Source organism: Psammomys obesus, unplaced genomic scaffold (assembly GCF_907164565.1).
Source record: "Psammomys obesus unplaced genomic scaffold, mPsaObe1.curated_primary_1811, whole genome shotgun sequence".
Lineage (NCBI taxonomy): Eukaryota > Metazoa > Chordata > Mammalia > Rodentia > Muridae > Psammomys > Psammomys obesus.
Genome location: NW_026587216.1, coordinates 10106419 through 10127817, shown reverse-complemented (window position 1 = coordinate 10127817; position 21399 = coordinate 10106419). Strand labels below are relative to the sequence as shown.

The following is a 21399-nucleotide window of genomic DNA, read 5'->3' as shown; positions in this document are numbered from 1 at the left end:
AGGTGGTTGGAAAGAGGCATTTATGAGCCCCCACAACCTGAGAAGATGAAGGGCCAGCTCTCCTAGGCTCACATACTAGAGGCCTACTATCTCATTCCCCTGTCACCTCCCAAGTGCTGCAGCCAATAAGGGGAAGGTCTAGTTCTGCACAGCCCCTGGATCAGGGATATAAACATGGTCTTTAGCAATAATATGGCCCAGGAACTTCAACACTGACCTCTACTGAGGCAAAGCCTTGGGGCCCAGATATAGCCTTCAGGGACAAGATGGACTGGGACTCCTGTATGGTGTCTGATGGTAGAACAGGAATACAAGACATGCCATTCCTCTCCAACCCTCACTTCTCTAGTTCCTCCTCTCTTCATAGTACTCAAACTGTTCTGCCTCTCTTTCCTCTCTGTCCTTGTATATCATAGTGGCTCCCAATGTGAGTAGGACACATAGCAGGTGGAACTCTGCGTGTCTCAATTTACTCTGCATGTCTCATTTTATCTATCTATCTATCTATCTATCTATCTATCTATCTATCTATCTATCCATCCATCTATCTAACTAGATAGCTAGCTATGTATTTATCTACATATTTACTTATTTGTGTAGGTTAGAAGTATATGAATAGAGTAACACTATTTAGTTATTTCGCTCAGCCAATTTCAGTGCCACAAAGTTTAATTCACAGAGTAGAAGGCTGCTTGAACTGAAGTCAACACTGTGGATTTCAATGGCTTTTATATCCTCACAGTTTTGTGCAAATATTACTACTCTCACCCTTTAGAACAGTGTTTTGCAACCTTTGAGTCATGATCCATTCAGGGTTTAACAATCCTTTTAGATATCAGATATCCTGATTATCATATATTTATAGTTAATAACAGTAGAAAAATTACATTATGAAGTAGGATCAGAAATAATTTTATGCTTGGGGATCACCATAACATGAGGAACTGTATTAAAGGGTTGCAACATTAGGAAGAGTGAGAACCACTACTCTAGAAAAACCTTTCAAAAATCAACAATCACTGCTCATGTCCTCTTATGTGCCTCCAGATCCATTAACCTTTTTCTGCATGTCTTTGTTCTGAACAATTAAAAAAAATGAGATCAGGGTAACCTTGGCTTTATACATCTTGCTTTTTAAAAATATTATATACATTTTAATTTTTGTTGAGACATGGATTACTACTTTATTTCATGGTTGAATAATATTCTATCTTGTGGTAACTGTATTTTCTTTTCCCATTTATCAGTTGATAGATATTTATAGATAATTTTTCACCTATTATGAAAAGTGCTATTACAACAGTGGTGAACAATCATGTCTCAACATGTGTTTTTACTTATCTTTAGGAGTAAAATTTTTGTGTGACAATAAAATCATACCCTTTTATTTTAAAGTCTTAGTAAAAATATATGAATGTTTTAATATTCCATTTCCTCATTAGCACTTATTTTTGTTTGGTTTGGGTGTGCATGAGTGCATATATGTGCAATTTCATGTATTTCTGCATCCATGTATGTATGTGTCTCTTCATAAAAGTGTACATGTTCAATTGTTTTACAGGTGCTTGCTTTTGTGTGTAGGGGTATCCATGCATGCGTGTGTGTATGTCTATGTTTTTGTGCATGTACATAAGTATGCAGGTACACAAACACCCACACACGTTTACCTTTTTTATGAAACGAGGTCTTTTACTTGGACTGAAATGTATCCAGTAGACTAGGCTTGCTAGATAGGTAGCCCCAGGGAACTGTTTATTTCTACTTCCTCAGCAATAGAATGAAAACAATTACTATGAAATCTAGTGTTTTGTGTGTGGGGTTTTTTTTTTTTTGTTGTTGTTGTTGTTTTTTTGTTTCTTGTGCTTGGTTTATTTATGTATTAATTTTTATATAAAATTATTTTTATAATTTATTCACTTTATATGCCAATTGAAAGCTACCTCTCTGTTGATGGAAATCTGGGTTGTTTCCAGGTTCTGGCTATTATGAATAAAGCTGCTATAATCATGATTGAGTAAATGTGCTTGTTGTGTACTTGAACATTTTTTGGATATATGCCTAGGAGTGGTATAGCTGGATTGTTGTTTTTAAGATTTGCTATTGATATATCTTCTGGTAAAGCTCTTGTTAATCCTAAACAGCTGTATAGTCAAATTACCACACAGAGACTGGGATTTATTTACTTAACCTAGAACACAATGCTGGGCAATAGTTAGTCCATCTTAAACCTCCAAGCCCTCATAGTTTCCTAACATTCAGATTTCCCACAATTATACTTGTTTTAGTGATATATTAGGTCCAGTCCATCTTTCCATGCTATTCCAAGATCTCTCCTCCAGCCTCCTCTCCTAGCTCTGCCCCTACCCTTTTTGCCTCCCACTCTTTTCCTGTCCTCTGGCTCCTCTCCTCTCTCTTCTCCTTTGGCTTGCCCCCTTTTCCTGCTTCCTTCTCTTGTTCAATATTGTGGCTAGTTGTTTATTTTGGCATGTTTACACAAAGTTGAGACAGGTGATGCTTAGAATAAATATCACAATTCAATGTCCGGATTGAAATCAGAGTGTGGGGGAGAGAAATCAGCATTTGAATGAATAAGGGTAAAATGTATCATTCCAAAAGAACATTATACCAACACTGGATCTTGAGGAAGTGCTATTCCTGATCTTCTGAGAAAGTGCCAGATTGATTTCCAAAGTGGTTTTACAAGATTACATTTCCACCAGCAATGGAGGAGCGTTCCCCTTTCTCCACAACCTCTCCAGCATGTGTCGTCACTTGAGTTTTTGATCTTAGCAATTTTGATGGATGTAAGGTGAAATCTCAGGGTCACTTTGATTTACATCTCACTGATGGCTAAGGACATTGAAGGTCTCTTTAAGTGTTTCTCTGCCATTCTATATTCTTCTACAGAGAAACTGTGGTACTTTACACAATGGAATACTACTCAGCAATTCCAAACAAGGAAATCATGAAATTTGCAGGCAAATGGTGGGATCTAGAAAAGATCATCATGAGTGAGGTATCCCAGAAGGACAAAGACACACAAGGTATATACTTATAAGTGGGTACTAGACCTATAAGAAAGGATAAACATTGAAATCTGTACACCTAAAGAAGATAAAGAAGAAAGAGATCCTGGGGTAAGATGATTAATCCTCACTTAGAAAGACAAAGGAGATGGACATTGGGTGTAGGAGAAAACAAGTAACAGGACAGGAGCCTACCACAGAGGGCCTCTGAAAGGCTCTACCTAGCAGTGTATCAAAGCAGATACTGAGACTAATAACGAAGCCCTCGGCAAAGTGCAGGGAATCATATGAAAGAAGGGGGAGTTAGTATGACCTGGAGAGGACAGGAGCTTCACAAGGACCAAATATATATGAGCATAGGGGTCTTTTATGAGACTGTATCTCCAACTAAGGACCATGTATGGATATAACCTAGAACCCTGTTCAGATGTAGCCTATGGTAGCCCAGTATCCAAGTGGGTTCTCTAGTAAGGGGAACAGGGACTATTCCTGATGTGAACTCAATTGCTGGCTCTTTGACTCGTCCAGTCCCCCCTCTCCCCGAGGGAGGAGCAGCCTTGCTAGGCCACATAAGAGGAATCAGCAGCCTGTCCTGAAGATACCTGATAAGCTAAGGTCATATGGAAGGGAAGGAGGATCTCTCTGATCAATGGACTTGGAAAGGGGCAGGGAGGAGAGAAAGAAGGAAGGTGGGGTTGGGAGGGAATGAGGGAGCTGGCTACAGCTGGGATACAAAGTTAATAAACTGTAACTAATATTTAAAAAAAAAAGAAAGCCCCCTCTCTCCTCTCTTCCTCTCTCCTCTCCTTCCAGTTCTACCATTCCTCCCTCCCTCATCCCCCTCACTCTCCTCTAGCCTTCAGAAAGGAGCCCTCCTCACCTATTATCTGATCCCAGCCTATTAAGTCTCATCAGAACTGTCTGGACCCTCTTCCACTGTGGCCTCGAAAGGTCTCTCTGCAAAGGGAGAAGTAATCAAAGAGCTGGCAACAGAGTCCATGTTAGAGACAGCCCCTGCTCTCCCTAATAGGCAACTTCCATGGAAAATAAGTTGCAGATGTCCCAAATCACCTCCATGCACAGTCCTTGGTTGGTGCACCAGTCCTACAGAAAACCCTGATCCAAGAGTTGGTGGATATGTTGGTTTCCTTGTGGAGTTCCTGTCTCCTCCAGTGCTTCTTCCCACCCCCGCTCCCCTTCCATAAGACTCCCTACACTCTGTCCAAAGTTTGGCTGTGAGCCTCAGCATCTGCTCCAATGCTCCACTGATTGGAGTCTTTCAGAGAACATCTATGATTTGCTCCCACCTTTTTCCCTCTCTTCAAGTGCTTCCTGTGTCTATACTATTTGCTCTTCCAAATGAGAACTGACCATCCTCCCTAGGGTCCTCCGTGTCACTTAGCTTCTTTAGGTCTGTGGACTGTAGTATTATTGTTCTGTAGTACATGGCTAGTATCTTATAACTGCATATATTCCATGTGTGTCTTTCTGGTAATGGGTTACCTTACTCAGGATGATCTTTGCTAGTTCCATCCATTTGTTTGAAAATTTTATGATTTTCTAATTTTAATAGCTGAGTAGTATTCCATTGTGTAAAAGTACCACAAGTTCTATCCATTCTTTTTTCTACTTTTTTACTTTTTAATATTTAATTTTTAAATATTTTTAAGATTTATTACAATTTATTCACTTTGTATCCCAGCTGTAACCTCCTCTTTCATGGACTCCCAGTACCATCCTCCCTCCCTCTTCTCTTCCCATGCCCCTCCACTAGTCCACTGATAAGGGAGGTCTTCCTCCCCTTCCATCTGACCCCATCCTATCAGGTCTCATCAGAACTGTCGGCAGAGTCTTCCTCTGTGGCCTGTTAAAGGCTGCTCCCCCATCAGGGGGAGGTGATCAAAGAGCCAGCCACTGAGTTCATGTCAGAGACAGCCCCTGTTCACCTTACTAAGGAAGCCAATAAGAAACTGAGCTGCCATAGCTTGCATCTGTGCAAAGGTTGCAAGTTACATCCATGAACGGTCTTTAGTTGGAGTACTAGTCTCAGAAAAGACTCCTGTGTCCAGATATTTTGGTTCTGTTGCTCTTCTTGTGGAGCTCCTGTTTCCTCCAGGTCTTTGCATATTCCCCTTCTTTCATAAGATTCCATGTATTCTGCCCAAAGTTTGGCTATAAGTCTCAGCATTTGCTTTAATACCCTGCTGGGTCTCATTACCTGCTTTTATACAATGCTGGTAGAGTCTTTCAGAGGCCTTCTGTGGAAGGCTCCTGTCCTGTTTCCTGTTTTCTCCTTCTTCCAAAGCCCCTCCCGTCTGCCTTTCTGAGTGGGGATTGATCGTCTTACTCAGGATCCTCCTTCTAGCTCGCTTTCTTTAGGTGTTCAGATTTTTGTAGGTTTATCCTATATTATATGTTTAATATACACTTATAAGTGAGTATATACGTGCGTGTCTTTCTGTTTCTGGGATACCTCACTCAGGATGATCTTTTCTAGATCCTACCATTTGCCTGCAAAGTTCATGATTTCCATTTATCCATTGAGTGAAATAGCTTCTGACTATTACAATAAAGCTGTTATGGACATGGTTGAGCAAATTTCCTTGTTATATACTTAACCATATATTGGATATATGCCTAGGAATGGTATAGCTGGTAGCACTTGAGGTAGCACTATTCCTAATTGTCTGAGAAAGCACCAGATTGATTTCCAAAGTGGTTGTACAGTTTACATTCCCACCAGTAATGGAGGAGGGTTCCCATTTCTCCATATGATGGGTAAAAGGTGAACTTCCAGAGTTGTTTTGATTTGCATATCCCTGATGACATTTGAACATTTCTTTAAGTGTTTGTCTACCATTCCTTATTCCTCTAAGGAAAATTGTCTTTTTAGCTCTATACCCAATATCTTAATTGAATTACTTGGCTTATTGATGTTCACCTTCTTCAGTTCTTTCTTTATTCTGGATTTTAGCCCTCTGTCTGATATAGGGTTGATGAAGATCATTTCCCAATCTGTAGGCTGTCCTTTTGTTCTGATGACAGTGTCCTTTGCTTTATAAAAGCTTTTTCCATTTCATGAGGTGTCATTTATTGACTGTTGATCTTAGAGCCTGTGTTGTTGGTGTTCTGTTCAGGTAGTTGTCTCCTGTGCCAATGAGGTCAAGGCATTTCCTCACTTTTTCTTCCAACTGGTTTAGTGTGTCTAGTTTAATGTTAAGGTCTTTGATCCACTTGGACTTAAGTTTTGTTCAGGGTGATAAATATGGATCTATTTGCATTTTTCTACATGTAGAATTCCAGTTAGACCAGCACCATATGATGAAGATGCTATCTTTTTTTTTTTTCCATTTTATGGTTTTGGAGTCTTTGTCAAAAATCAAGTATGCGTAGATATGTAGGTTTATTTCTGGCCCTTCTGTTTAATCCACTATTCTGTTTCTATGCCAGTACCATGAAGTTTTTATTACTGTTGCTCTATAGTATACCTGGAGATCAGGGATGGAGTTACCTAAAGAAGATTTGTTATTTTACATGATTGTTTTAGTAATACTGTTTTTTTTTTTGTTTGTTTGTTTTTTCCATATGAAGTTGAGAATTGTTCTTTCAAGCTCTGTATAGAATTGTATTGGTATATTGATAGGAATTGCATTGAATCTATAGATTGCTTTTGGTAAGATGGCCATTTTTACTGTTAATCCTACCGATCCATGAGCATGGGAGATCTTTCTATCTTCTGATATCTTCTTCAATTTCTTTCTAAGGAGACTTGAATTTTTTTTGTTTGTTTTTCTTTTCTTTTTTTTTTTTTCAAACATGTCTTTCATTTGCTTGGTTAGAGTCACACCAAGATCCTTTATTTGTGGCTATTGTGAAAGGTCTTCTTTCCCTAATTTCTTTCTCAGCCATTTTGTCTTTTGTATACAAGAGGGTTACTGATTTTTTAAGTTAATTTTGTATCAACCACTTTGCTGAAGGTGTTTATCAGCTGAAGGAGTTCTCTTGTAGAATTTTTGGGGTCACTCATGTATAATTTTGGGGTCACTCATATATACTATCATCTTGTCTGCGAATAGTGATACTTTGATTTCTTCCTTTCCAATGTGTGTTCTCTTGGTCTCCTTTAGTTGTCATATTGCTCTAGCTAGAACTTCAAGCACTATATTGAGAGAGTGGGCAGCCTTTCCTTGTCCCTGATTTCAGTGGGATTGATTTAGTCTCTGTCTTTTTAGTTTGATGTTGGCTATAGGCTTGCTGTGTGTTACCTTAACTATGTTTAGGCATGTTCTTGGTATCCATGATCTCTCCAAATCTTAAAACATAAATAGGTGTTGGATTTTGTCAAATGCTTTTTCGGTGTGTATAGGAGATGATCATGTGTTTTGTTTTGTTTTCCTTCTTTTTGTTTATGTGGTGGGTTACATGGATGGATTTTTGTATATTAAACCACCCCTGAATGACTGGGATGAGTTCATGGTGGATAATCTTTTATATTTATATCTTGGATTTGGTTTGCTAGTAATTTTGAGTGTTTTTGTGTCGATATTCATAAGAGAAATAGGTCTCAAATTATTTTTTGTTGGATCTTTTTATGGTTTAGATATCAAGGTTACTGTGTCCTCATAGAATGAGTTTGTAATGTTCCTTCTGTTTCTATATAGTGAAATAGTTTGAAGAGAATTGGAATTAGCTCTTCCTTGAATGTCTGGTAGAATTCTGAGGCATTTAAAATAGTTCTCCTGTGTATCTAATGAATTAAAATATACATTGTTTTTTGGGGGGTTGCTGGTGAAGCCTTGATGTCCTCATCTTAGTTGGATGTGTTCTTATGCCTGCCTCTAACCATCTGATGGACAGTAGCATTTGTTGTTTGTTCCTGGAGTTGCAGACTGGGTCCTTCTGTCTCTGGAGTCTGGAGTATTCTTCAGGAATATGGGAGAGGTCCACGGGCTTGAGAGTGGGGTGTTGGTGTTTCAAATGCAGCTAAGGGAGGAAAGTTGCAGGTGCAAGTACACAAGCATACTGGTATGAATGGAGATGTGCCTGCCTGGAAAGGAGAAGTGTAAGAGAGTAGTACAAAGGCAGGTTGTAGTGCTGGTGCCCTTTGCTGCGTGCATGCACAGTGAACATGCTCAGGTGCCTTGAATGGGTCAGTGGCTCACAGGCCTTTCTTGGTATTTTGCTCCAAGTGCTCACATCTGCCTGAACTGCACCATCTTTGCTCCAGAAATTGTTTGCCTGGACTCCACTGGGAGACCCACAGAACAGGGGGTTCAATGTTGAGAAAGCTGTCCCAGAGATTGCTATGTTTCCAACAGCAGGGTGTGTGTGAGAGAGGGATCTGATGTCTGGAGGCTATTGTAGAGGGACCCTGATCTGGGGCTCTGTATGCACTCTCTTGCAGAAGCACTCACTAGAGGCCTGTGTGAAAAGTGCAGAGTGCCCATACAAACTCAACTTGCAAGCATGTGAGGAAAGCACTGAGGACCAGAACTCACTTGCAGGTATATGAGACAATCTCAGAAAGTCCATAGTTTTCTATTCTCAGATTTGGGTCCCCTGTTTGGCCTTTAGCGTAAGGAGGCTCCCTCTACCTGGGGTTATGCACTCCCTGACACTGCTGTGCCTCAGGGTCAAGGGGAACAAGTGGAGGTGCTGCTAGAAGTGCAGGGGGTCTGTAGTTCCCCACTTTCATACCCCAGAGAAGTCCATGCAGAATCTAGATCCAGTCTGTCCCCTCCAGTCCAGAAAGCCTTAAAGTCGATGCTCTGGCTTCAGCCTCCCATCTACTCACTGGTTTTGGATTTTCAGATCTTCTGCCCTTTAGAAACAGAGCTAAGAGGAAAGTTTATAGCACTAAGTGCCTTCATAAAGAAATTAGGGGCATATCATACAAGCAACTTAGTAGCACACCCAAAAGTTCTAGAAAAAGAAAAGGAAGCAGATACACCTAAGAGGAATAGATGGCTGGAAATTATCAAAGTCAGGGAAGAAATCAGTAAATTAGAAACAAAGGGAACAAGTCACAGAATCAACAAAACCAATACCTGGTTCTTTTTTTTTTTCTTTCTTATCAGTTATATTTTATTAACTCTGTATCCCAGCCGTGTCCTGATCCCTCATTCCCTCCCAATCCCACCCTTCCTCCCTCATCTCCACCATGCCCCTTTCCAAGTCCACTGATAGGGGGGACCTCCTCCCCATTCATCCAATCCTGTTTTATCAGATATCTTCAGGACTGGCTGCAAAGCCCTCCTCTGTGGCCTAACAGGACTGCTTCTCCCTTGGGGGGTGGGGAGGTCAAAGAGTCAGTCATTGAGTTCCTGTTAGAAATAGTCCTTGTTCCCCTCACTATGGGAAACCAATTGGTTACTGAGCTACCACAGGCTACATCTGAGCAGAGGTTCTAGGTTATATCCATACATGGTCCTTGGTTGAATGACAGTCTTTGAGAAGACCGTGTGCCCAGATATATTTTGTCCTTGTAGAGCTCCTATCCTTTCCCCATCATACTAACTCCCCTTCTTTCATATGATTCCCTGTACTCTGCTGAAGGTTTGGTCATGAGTCTTTGTATCTGCTTTGAAAACACTGCTAGTTAGAGTCTTTCAGATGTGCTCAGTAGACTCCTATCAGACGTTCAATGCACATCCCATCTGTCCTTCTAAACGAGGATTGATCATCTTACCCCATGTCTGCTCTCTTGATAATCTTTTTTAGGTGTATAGGTTTCATTATGTTTGTCATATCTTATAGGTCTATATAAGTGAGTATATACTGTGTTTGTCTTTCTCCTTCTGGGATATTTCACTCAGAATGATCTTTTCTAGATCCCACCATTTGCCTGTGTAAAATTACCACAATTTCTGTACTCATTCCTCCGTTGATGGACATCTGGGTTATTTCCAGGTTCTGGCTATTACAAATAAAGCTGCTATAAACATGGTTGAGCAAGTATCCCTTTTGTGTACTTGAGCAAATTTTAGGTATATACCTAGCAGTGGTATAGCTGGGTCTTGAGGAAGCACTATTCCTAATTGTCTTAGAAAGCACCAGATAGATTTCCAGAGTGGTTGTACCAGTTTACATTCCCACCAGCAATGGAGGAGGGTTCCCATTTCTCCACATCATCCCCAGCATGTGTTGTCACTTGAGTTTTTCATCTTGGCCATTCTGATGGGTGTAAGGTGAAATCTCAGGGTCGTTTTGATTTGCATTTCCCTGATGGCTAATGAGGTTGAGCATTTCTTTAAGTGTTTCTCTGCCATTCGATAGTCCTCTGTCAAGAATTCTCTGTTTAGCTCTGTTCCCCATTTTTTAAGTGGATTACTTGGTTTTCTGCTTTTCAGCTTCTTTAGTTCTTTGTATATACTGGATATTAGTCCCATGTCAGATAAAGGGTTAGTGAAGATTCTTTCCCAATCTGTAGGCAGGCGTTTTGTTTTGATGATGGTGTCCTTTGCTTTACAGAAGCTTTTCAGTTTCATGAGGTCCCATTTATTGATTGTTGCTCTTAGAGCCTGTGCTGTTGGTGTTCTGTTCAGGAAGTTCTCTCTTGTGCCAATGTTGTGCCAACAGTTCTAGGCTGTTCCCCACTTTTTCTTCTAACAGATTTAGAGTATCTGGTTTTATGTTGAGGTCTTTGATCCACATGGACTTTAGTTTTTTGCAAGGTGATAAATATGGATCTATTTTCATTTTTCTGCATGTAGACATCCAGTTGGACCAGCACCATTTGTTGAAGATGCTGTCTTTTTTTCCATTGAATGGTTTTGGCTTCTTTGTCAAAAATCGAGTATTCATAAGTGCGTAGGTTTATTTCTGGGTCTTCTATGCGGTTCCATTGATTCTTAATTTTTTTATTTCTTTCCTGACCCAGTTATTGAGTAGAGAGTTATTCAGTTTGTCTATGTGTGTAGGCTTTTTTTTTTAATTTCTTTTGTAGTTGAAGTCTCTAGCTTTAGTACAAGGTGGTGTGAAGAAGATACAAGGAATTATTTCAATCTTTTTTATGTATCTGTTGATGCTGCTTTGTGACTGACTATATGCAGAAAGTTCTGTGAGGTACTGAGACAGAGGCATATTATTTTTTGTTTGGGTGAAAGGTTCTGTAGATGTCTGTTAGGTTCATTTCATTCATGATATCTGTCATTGTCATTATTTCTCTGTTTAGTTTCTGTTTCATTGAAGTGTCCTTTGGTGAACATGGGTTGTTGAAATATCCCATTTATTAATATGAAGTTATTTGATGTGTAGTTTAAGCTTTATTAACGTTTCTTTTACAAATGCAGGTGCTCTTGTATTTAGTGCAAAGGTGTTCAGAATTGAGATGTCATCTTGTAATTATCCTTTCATGAGTATGAAGTCTTTTTCCTCATCTCTTTTGATTAATTTTGGTTGAAAGTTTATTTTCTTAGTTATTAGAAAGGCTACTCCAGCTTGCTTCTTGGGTCTGTTTCCATCAAAAACCTTTTTCCAGCCCTTTATGTTCATATAATGTCTCTTTGTGGCTGAGATGTGTTTCTTGTATTTAGCAGAATAATGTGTTCTTTTTATGCATCCATTCTGTTAGTCTGCGTCTTTTTATTGGATAGTTGAGTCCATTGAGGTTGAAAGATATTAATGAGCAGTGACTGTTCATTCCTTTTATTTTGATGATGGTTGTGATAGTGTGTTTGTGTGCTTGTCTACTTTGGGTTATACTATATGAAGTTATTTATACCATGTGTTTTTTTGGGTGTAGTTAATCTTTTCTGATGGGAGTTTTTCTTCTGGTACCTTCTAAAGAGTTGAGTTTTTAAATAGATATTATAACTATGAAAATTTTGCACGTACTTATACCATTTTTAAATCATCACTTGTTAGAAATGCTGTTTTATTTCTATTGCATATTCTTGACATTCTTTGATAATTAATTATTAATTTATAGATGAAGTTATTTTTGTTATCAATTCTGTTCACTCAATACCCATCCTCATTTCTATACCACTCTGTTTTGATTGCTATGGCATTTGTTAGTTTTGAAATTATAACATTTCAAATTGTTAATATTCAAATAATATTTCACAATATTTTTTCTTTTAAAGAATATTTTACATAAACAAGTCAAGGACTTATCCCTGCAGAAGATTCACCAGTTCAACATTCCTTAGAGACCGTATATTTTTCTTTAGTATTGAGACCCCATGAGATTTGTCACGTCTACATTATCATGTCTACAGTCCTGAAATCATATGTTTTATGCATTATTATATGGACTGAACAGGTTGTATGTACATATAAATATATGTATATATGGGAATAGTAATAAATGTTGATATGTGTATATATATATATGTATGTATATACATATATACATATATATGTATATATATATATACATATATATGTATATATATGTGTGTATATATATATACATATATATATGTGTATATATATATAATTGTATATATGTATATATATATATATATATATATATATATATATATATATAATTGTTGAAGAAAATGAAGGCATAAATTTGAGGGAAAGCAACTGAATAGATAAAGAACATTGGAGGGGAAAAAGAAGGGAGAAAATTTTATAAGTATATTTTAACTTCAAAAATAACAAAAATATTTTGAAAAACGATTGCTTTTGTTCTTTTGCATTCTTAGATGGTTGTTGGTTCTCTTGACTTGTGTGTGTGTGTGCGTGTGTGGATGATTTTTACCTCCTGCCAAGTTATAATATGCTCTTTTTCATACTTTGGTTGACATTAGAAGCAAGATAAAGTGGAATTTTCATGAGAATGATAATGATTTTTGCATTGTCAAGTCCCTTCACCCCATGCTGGAAAAATTTTCATTGAATTCCGTGTAGATAATGTTTGTGTCAAAATAACCTGCAGATCATTTTGGTCTATTTTCAGCCTCTGCCTTAGTTTCCAAGAGTCTATCTCTGTACTTGAAACTGACCTTCCAACAATCTCATATCTTTAGAGATGGATCTCCCAACCAGATGCAGCAGAATCCAAAGCACACTTTTAGCCCTGACTTCTTATACAAGATTCTAACATCATTGGGCAGCCACCAATATTTCAAATTATAATCTATTTAAAAAATATTTCCACTTTCATTCACATCCTTATTCATTTTACTTTCTACCTCTAGTTGGTGATACTTGCTTATATCCTACCACTTATATTAGAAACTTGACAATGGGCCACTGTCACTTTTAATTTTATTCAAGAAAAAATATTTGTTTTCCATGTTCTCCTTCTCCCTACCAAAATTTACCACTTGTTGCCCAGATTCAGATTTTTCTTTGTAGTGTTTTCTAATACTGTGTCTTAGTTACTTTTCTATACTTGTGATAAAACCCCATGACCAAGGCTACTCATAGAAGGAAGGGTTTATTCTGAGTTTGTGGCTCCTGATGAATATAATTCCATCATGGGGAGCATGGCATAAGGCAGGCATGCCAATGGAGTAGCAACTGGGGGCCCACTTCTCAATCTACAAACAGGAAAAAGAAAGAGCTAGTTTGAAGTGGTTTCTCTTTTGAAACCTCAAAGCCTGCCTCTAGCAACATACCTCCTTATGCAATGCCACACCTTCTAACCCCCCTTCCCCCAAACAGCTATCCACTGGAGAACCAAGACTTAAGGGAGATAGCTAATTCAAACTATTACATACCACAAGTTTAGGGAAATTCACTCATTGATATCTCTGCTACTAGTAGGCCTTATGTGGGCTCTGTATCCTTCAGGAGCTGCCAAGTAGTTTATGCAAAATAGAATTGGGCCCTAATCACTCCCCTGTTAGGACATTCAGTAATTCTGTCTACTACTATTTAAACAGCTGTTATTCTTCTAGTGTGCTGGCAGCCAGCTTCCTTCAATTTAGATATTTAAATACTCAAGTGACAATTGGAAGATGGTGTTATTAGTAAAAGTAATGTATATGAGCAACCACCATACAGTTTTAAAAGTGGAACAGTGTTCTATTGCACCTTAACAGATACAAATCGTTAAACGTTTATAATTCTCCAGTGACTAATTTGCGTAGAACATTATTAAATCTGTATGTGTTCTGTAGATAGATAACTGCATATTTTTTACATATAGAAAGTAACACTATATTATGTAAACAAATCTGATTACTCTCTTGATTAGGCCTTTGAGCCATGTTATTCCACACTGACTTTTTCATAGGAGTATACTACTTATGGAAATTTTATTTTAGAACTACAGAAAGCTGTGCATATTGTGGAAATTAAAATGAACAGTGGAATAGAATTAAAATTAAGTTTAAACTGAATACTCTTGATCAAATTGTCACTTATAACAAGAGCCATCGTTTAAGAATTAGTTGTTTGCTAAAATCAAAGTAAACACAACCCACATGGTTTAGTCATCCAACTAAATAAGGAACATTTACACTATTGTTTTTATCTAGATAAACTCATGCTCAACTTCCATTATCCATATCAATTGATTTCTTATCATTGGACATATTTCTACTGGCAGCACATTTGCTCAAGATGAAAGCCTTTATAATTTGTTGACATTATTTTTTGTCTTTAATATCTTACCTATAAGAAATTTCTCTGATCTCTTCTATCAAAAGACACCTTTAATCTAACTGCATCTTTCTGTTTCCATCACTTTCCTGGAGCTCATTATCAGACATTTTGATTCTTTGAGTCCCTCCCCATTCTCAGCACTCTTATTGTAGCCCTTTTATAATGTATGTTCTGAGGAAAGAAGGTAATTTTAAATGTGTGCATTGAAAGCAGTCCGAGGCTCAGTTAGATTGGAGCTCCTTGTATTGTGTAGTTCCGCCTTATCCAGCCTTGTCTCTCATTTTTGACCCTGTGACATATCACATTTCTTGTGACTTACTCGGTTCTGACAACACCCCCCAGAGAAGCTGATCATAGGACACTTTCTGTGTAATTTTTTAGCAGATTGGTTTTGCCTCTTCATTGGTCTTGGCTTCTTATAATCTCTTCTGTGTTGAATTGTCTGTCTCACAAATTCCTATGCTGAATTATTCCATAGTACCTCAGTTCTTCATTACTGCAGAGTATGGCTGTGTAATTCTGCCATAACATGTCACATTTTTTTGTGTGTTTTAAACAGCAAAAGTGATCTTTTTCATTGTTCTGAAAATGGAAATCAAAAGATGAGCTGCAAATTAATAACTTTGCCCTGGGGTCTCTCTCATCCTTCTATAGATGTATTCCTTCTTGTTTTGTCTTAGCATAGCTTTTATTCTGCCTATTTTTTAGTCCACTATGGTTCTTTTCTTTAAACCTCAATTATCCTCATAAAAGCCCAGCAACATCTCTGAATTCACAATTTAATTTTCTTTTTCTTCTTTTACTTCCACAAATAAAAATGTGAATATATTGAATGAAAAATTCTATAGTTTATTATTTATTAACTACATACATAATAAATACATGTGAAATTACAAATTATTCTGAGTTGTGTCACGAATTCATAGGTCATACTACTCTATCCTACTTTGAGAGGGAATCACAGCTTTGTGTAATGTATCTGCATTGGGTGTGATTTCTGCCTGATAGTCATGTTGTAGTTTTATCCAGGTTTTCAGAGCACTGGATGGGATCATGACGCTTGTGTTCAAGCATTTTAATTTTTCTTCATCATGCTCCCAATGTATGACAATAATGATGGTAGCAATTCAGAAATTCAAGAAAAAGCCATTTTAAGTGAAAATTCTTGATGTACAAAGGGATGAAACCTTGCTCAGATTGTCAAAATCTGTGGTAGAAGCTAGGGTGGCAAATGAGTGGTAAAGGACCCACTTAGCATGTGTGAGAGCCTGTGCTTAATTACGAACACTAAAAATAAAATTAAAAAAAAAAGAACCAGGAACAACAATGAATCTTGTAGCCATTACAGATTATGAAGAAGGAGGCGTAAATGCTGCTCCTTTGGTGATCACACCTTATACTACATACAGTTAGAGTGAGCGATGAGCTATGTAATGAATACTCAGAAATGAACGTACCATAATACTTGGCACCATGCACGTCTGTGAGCTTCAGGTACATTAAGGGTCTTGTAACACATCTACCTCACATAAGGGATGAGGACAGCTATTTAACAGTCAGTCATTAGATGTTTACGTATGTAATGTCGGGCAGTAGGTTTCTACATAGACATTTTAAAATATTAGATTCAGTTCCTATCAGTGATATTTAGAAATAGGATATTTAAAGAGTCAATTAAGTTAATAAAATTACTAAGTTGGTCCTTAAGCCAAGTAAACTGGTATTCTTTTAAGAAGATCAGGATGAACACATTCATAGATGGCAGCATGGAGACACAGTGCTGAGAATGTCACACGTAAGACCAGGAGAGAAACTATGCAGAAATCAGCCTTGCTGGCATCATGATCTGAGGTTATCACCAGCAGAGTTTGAGGAAGTTCTTTTCTATATTTCAAGCTACCAGGCTGAACCTTATATAGTGTATGGATGTATAACTATGCTCTTCACGTGAGATTCCCCCCCCCCCAACACATCCAAAGTTTCAGAAGGCCTAGGTTCTCTCCATTTTAAGGTCCTGTTGCTGGAGTGCAGCCACATGCCAGCAGACATCAGCACTCAGAAATATTATTGCCCCAAAGCATTAAGGTCAGGTTATTAAATGAATGCATGCTGAATTAGGGGCTGACTGATGAGGTACCTCATTGGAAGAATCATCAAATAAATCCTCTATGTTAGTCAGGTTCCCACAACTAACAAGCACCACAGGTAATCCACTTAAAATAGAAATGGCATATTTTATCCCAAGCTTTGAGAATTATTGTCCTCATTATTCAAAGCCCATGAAGAAGAAGCATGATATGAAGTAAGACCATCACACATAGCCAAGTAGCAAGAAAAGAAAAAGAGGAAGAGATGGTCTTCCAAGATTACTTGGACATAAAGATTTCTCAGTAGGCCTGATATTTTGAGTGTTTTACAACTTCCCAGTATTGTCTCTCTGGTGCCCAAGCTTTCAACAGACAGGCCTTTGGGCTACATTCAAGATCTAAACTGTAATCAAACCCTCTATAGAAAAAAAATGAAGTTATAGGGATCTAATAGTCTAATAGGGATCAAGAAGTTACTGGGACTTGAAGATGCTCACAAAGTTTGTATGAGAATAAAAGTGAAAAAAAGAACAATGATACTAATTACAAATAAAAAGTTGAATGTTTGCAACTAGAGTTGTAAACATGGTCATCTCAGAATATCACAGTGTTTGAAGTAATCATACTACCAGAATGTAAGGAAGAAACAAGAGTCTCAAAGTGTTTTTCTTCATGACTGTATAATATGGACGCATCTCTCATTTGAGGTACCTTATCTATACCATTCCTCATGTTCATGCCATACTTTATTCTTGTGCAAGGGGTGAAATACTCGGAACCTTGATTAAATTCGATGTGCCACAGCTCCACATGCCACACAAACCCTATATGGCAAGTTCAAACCAAGGAATCTCAACCTATTCTGTATTTAAAAAAAAATGTTTTTTTAATGCAGAGAGCCGATGTTTCGCTAAGGTTAAATTTACTAAAAAGCTTGGTCTTTGTCCAAACCCTAAGGAATGGCTAGAGGAAGGAAACTCACACCACCTTTAGCCAGTATACCTGTATCTTAACTGCTGACCGTGCTAACCTCCACACTGGTCCTGTTTATTCGGGGATAGTAAATTTCCGATCGTAATGCTGACATGAACGAACAAAAAATGGAACCTGAAAATCATCTTGTGCAACCAAAGCCATCTTGTACATATATCAAAGTGGTACCATTAGGACATGATTGAGAGGCTGAAGGGATGACTCAATAAATATAGTACTTGATTCACAACTATGAGGCTCCTTAGCACCCATAGAAAAATCCCTATAGTATGGTACATGCCTAGAGTTTCAGTGAGGGGAAGCAGAGTAATGAGGATCCCTGGAGCTTTTCAGAAGCTAGTTTAGCTCAATAAATGATGTCTAGGTTCACTGAGCAATCTTGTAAATAAAACAAAGTAGAAACAGTCATGTACATACACACATATTTAATTTCAACGTTCTTGGGGCAGAGGCAGGAGTACCTCTCTATGTTTGGGGAGGGAGGCAGGAAGAATAATGTAAATAATTTTAGAAGAAGACCTCTGTCTTCCATGCTAACATGTGTACAAGGCATATGCATATAAATATAGTCCCCTTTCTTGTCCATAGTTTGCTAACTGATACTAAAAATATAGGTTTATTCATAAATTGGAATGAATCAAATTAAACAAATACAGTTTTGGTGGCTCACATAATATATTCATGAATGTAATAAAAATTTAATTAGCCAGGTTTGACCTCTCCATCTTTTCAACTTGTTCTATTTTCTGAAAAATAATAGCTAATGTATCAATTTAAACCAATACCTCATTAAAATCTTAAAACTCAGTGGGTATCTACTGTTACTATCTTAATTTTACCAAGAGGAAACTAATTTTCTCACTCTGATCAAAGTGCCTATCATAAGGGAAGAGATTCTGGCATTCTGAGACCAGGATATTTCTTTAACTGTTACATACATTGAGTCAGAAGAAAACTTTCGGTAGCTATACATTTCATATACAATTTTAAATAAAAAGCTTATTTTCTCTACATTATGAAAATCCTTACTTCTATCTTACACATAAATGTGTAGTCATGTACTTTGGTCAAAAGTTTATGCAGAATCACCACAAGTAAAAGAATGCTCATGTTCCTTTTTTAAATTTAATTTTAATTTTTATATTACAGTTTATCCACTTTGTATCTCAGCTGTAGCCCTTCCCTCATTCCCTCCCAATCCCACTCTGCCTCCCTCATGTTCTCTCATGCCCATCCCCATGTCCACTGATAGGTTAGGTCCTCCTTCCCTTTACTCTGACCCTAGCCTATCAGGTCTCACCAGAACTGGCTGTATTGTCTTCCTCTGTGACCTGGTTAGGCTGCTTCCTTCTCAGGGGGAAGTGATCAAAGAGCCAGCCCCTGAGTTCATGCAGAGAAAGTCTCTGTTCCCCTTACTAGGATATCCACATGGACACTGAGCTGCCATGTGTTACATCTGAGCAGGGGTCTCAGGTTATCTCTATGCATTGTCCTTGGTTGGAGTATCAGTCTCAGAAAAGACCCTTGGGCCTGGTTGGTTCTGTTGTTTTCCTTGCTGAGCTCCTGTCCCCTCAAGGTCTTTCTATCTCCACCTTCTTTTATATGATTCCCTGCACTCTGCCAAACTTTTGTCATGAGTCTCATCATCTGCTTTGATACACTGCTGGGTAGAGTATTTCAGAGGTCCTCTGTGGTAGGCTCCTGTCCTGGTCGTTGTTTTCTTCCTCTTCTAATGTTCATCCCATTTGCCTTTCTGAATGAGGATTGAGCATCTTACCCAGGGTCCTCCTTCTTCCTTAGTTTCTTTAGGTATACAGATTTTAGTATGATTTTCCTATATTATATGTTTAATATCCACTTATAAGTTAGTATGTACCATATGTGTCTTTCTGCTTCTGGGATACCTTACTCAGGATGATTTTTTCTAGATGCCACCATTTGCCTGCAAAATGCATGATTTCCTTGTTTTTAATTACTGGGTAGTATTCCATTGCATAAATACACCACAATTTCTGTATCCATCCCTCAGATGTTGAGGGACATTTGGATTGTTTCCAAGTTCTGGCTATTACGAATAATGCTGGTATGATCGAGGTTGAGCAAATGTCCTTGTTGTGTACTTGAGAATATTTTGGATATATGCCTAGGAATGATATCGCTGGATCTTGAGAAAATACTATTCCTAATTATCTAAAAAAGAAACAGATTTATTTCCAAAGTGGTGGTACAAGTTTATATTACCACCAGCAAGGAGGGTTCCCCTTTCTCCACATGGTTTCCAGCATGTTCTTAAATGTGTCAGGACACTTCGCTGAGTTCATTCTCCATACTTTGCTGATTCTGTGGTTCCACCTTTTCCTTGGAAAGTAGTTTGACACTGGTGAACTAAAGAACTGCCTTTCAGTTCTTAAACTACCTTTAATTGTTGCACATGTACCAAGATGTAATTCATATTGTAGCATTGATATGCAGGCACCGCTCCATTTCTCTTTTGTTCGTATTATTCTGTTTTCCAGTCAGAGTCCAAACCTCACAGTCATGTTTTGATTAAGAGTGTAATGCTTTAATAAATTTTGAATAGTGTCTGTTATCAATGTGGTGTTAAACTTATTGAAATAGCAGCATAATATTCTTCAGCTGCTTTGTGGAAAGTGAAAACTGTGATTTTTATCTTCATTCTGCTTCCTAGTTGTTTACAGTGGTTTACATAATTTTTACCATGAAAGGCTCCTCGTTTTATTTTGAGAAGATACTGAACCATTTTGCTGATTCAATTATCTTTAAATATATTGGAGGTGTGGTCTACTTCTTCCAACTTTATTGCTCTTTGAGAGATGGAATTACATTTACATGAAGTGCTAATTTCTGCTTTAAATTCTGCTCTGTGGATACAAGCTGTGCAGTTTATTTAAGAGGTATTTAAATATTTCAAAGTTCTCTTCAGGTCATTGAATGCTCCAGCATTTCTTGGCTACTTGCACACAGGACCTGTAAGCATTTTTTAACAAAGACAAGCAAAATGCCGCAGATTGCAATTTCTCTGTTTTCAGCTGTGTAAATCCCAAGATAGAAGATACTAAGCTTCAGGACAGTTTCTGAAAGGAAAGGTTGAAACTGGATACATCCAAATTAGTCTAGCTTACTGAGATCCTGAGTAATTTTACTCACTCAGTCTTCCGTGTTCTGCGAGCATACATTTTGGTTTATAAATGGCAACACATTCACACATGCATTGAATACCTAGTGCAACAGAAGTTGTTAATTTGAGTCTTCAAATCTCGATTCCAAAAGTTTCACACGTTTCAGGTATGTTTATCGATGCAGCTGTTTACACACTGTTTTACGCAAAGGACTAGATGAATATTCACAAAGGACAATAAATTGTAAATAGTCAGGGTGATGCAATATTGATGAGAAATTTGAATGTTTCCTATCTGTACAACTAAGGAAAAATAAATGTACAAAATAATACTCAAGTTTGTGGTTTTAAATTTATCATCTTTGAATCTTACCTAATCTGACCACTTATTAACATTGGAAAATTGATTTTCCTAATTATATTGTTTCTGTAATAAAATCCCTCAATCTTATGGTTTAATATGACAAAAGTATCTTAAATCCTTGAAGTCAGAAGTCCTTATTTATGTTTTGGGGAAGGGAATGAGTATTATCAAAACATTGAATAGAACACCCAAGAAAAGAATTAATAAAACTTATACTGAACAGTG

The 21399-nt window shown here is 37.7% G+C and overlaps 1 non-coding gene across 1 annotated transcript; it reads right to left on the bottom strand.

The window, feature by feature from the left end:
- Positions 1-592: 592 nt before the first annotated feature.
- LOC129673788 (small nucleolar RNA SNORA36 family) lies at positions 593-715 on the bottom strand. The gene has a single exon (XR_008719718.1). It is a non-coding gene; the product is annotated as a small nucleolar RNA SNORA36 family (small nucleolar RNA).
- Between the last annotated feature and the right edge of the window lie 20684 nt (positions 716-21399).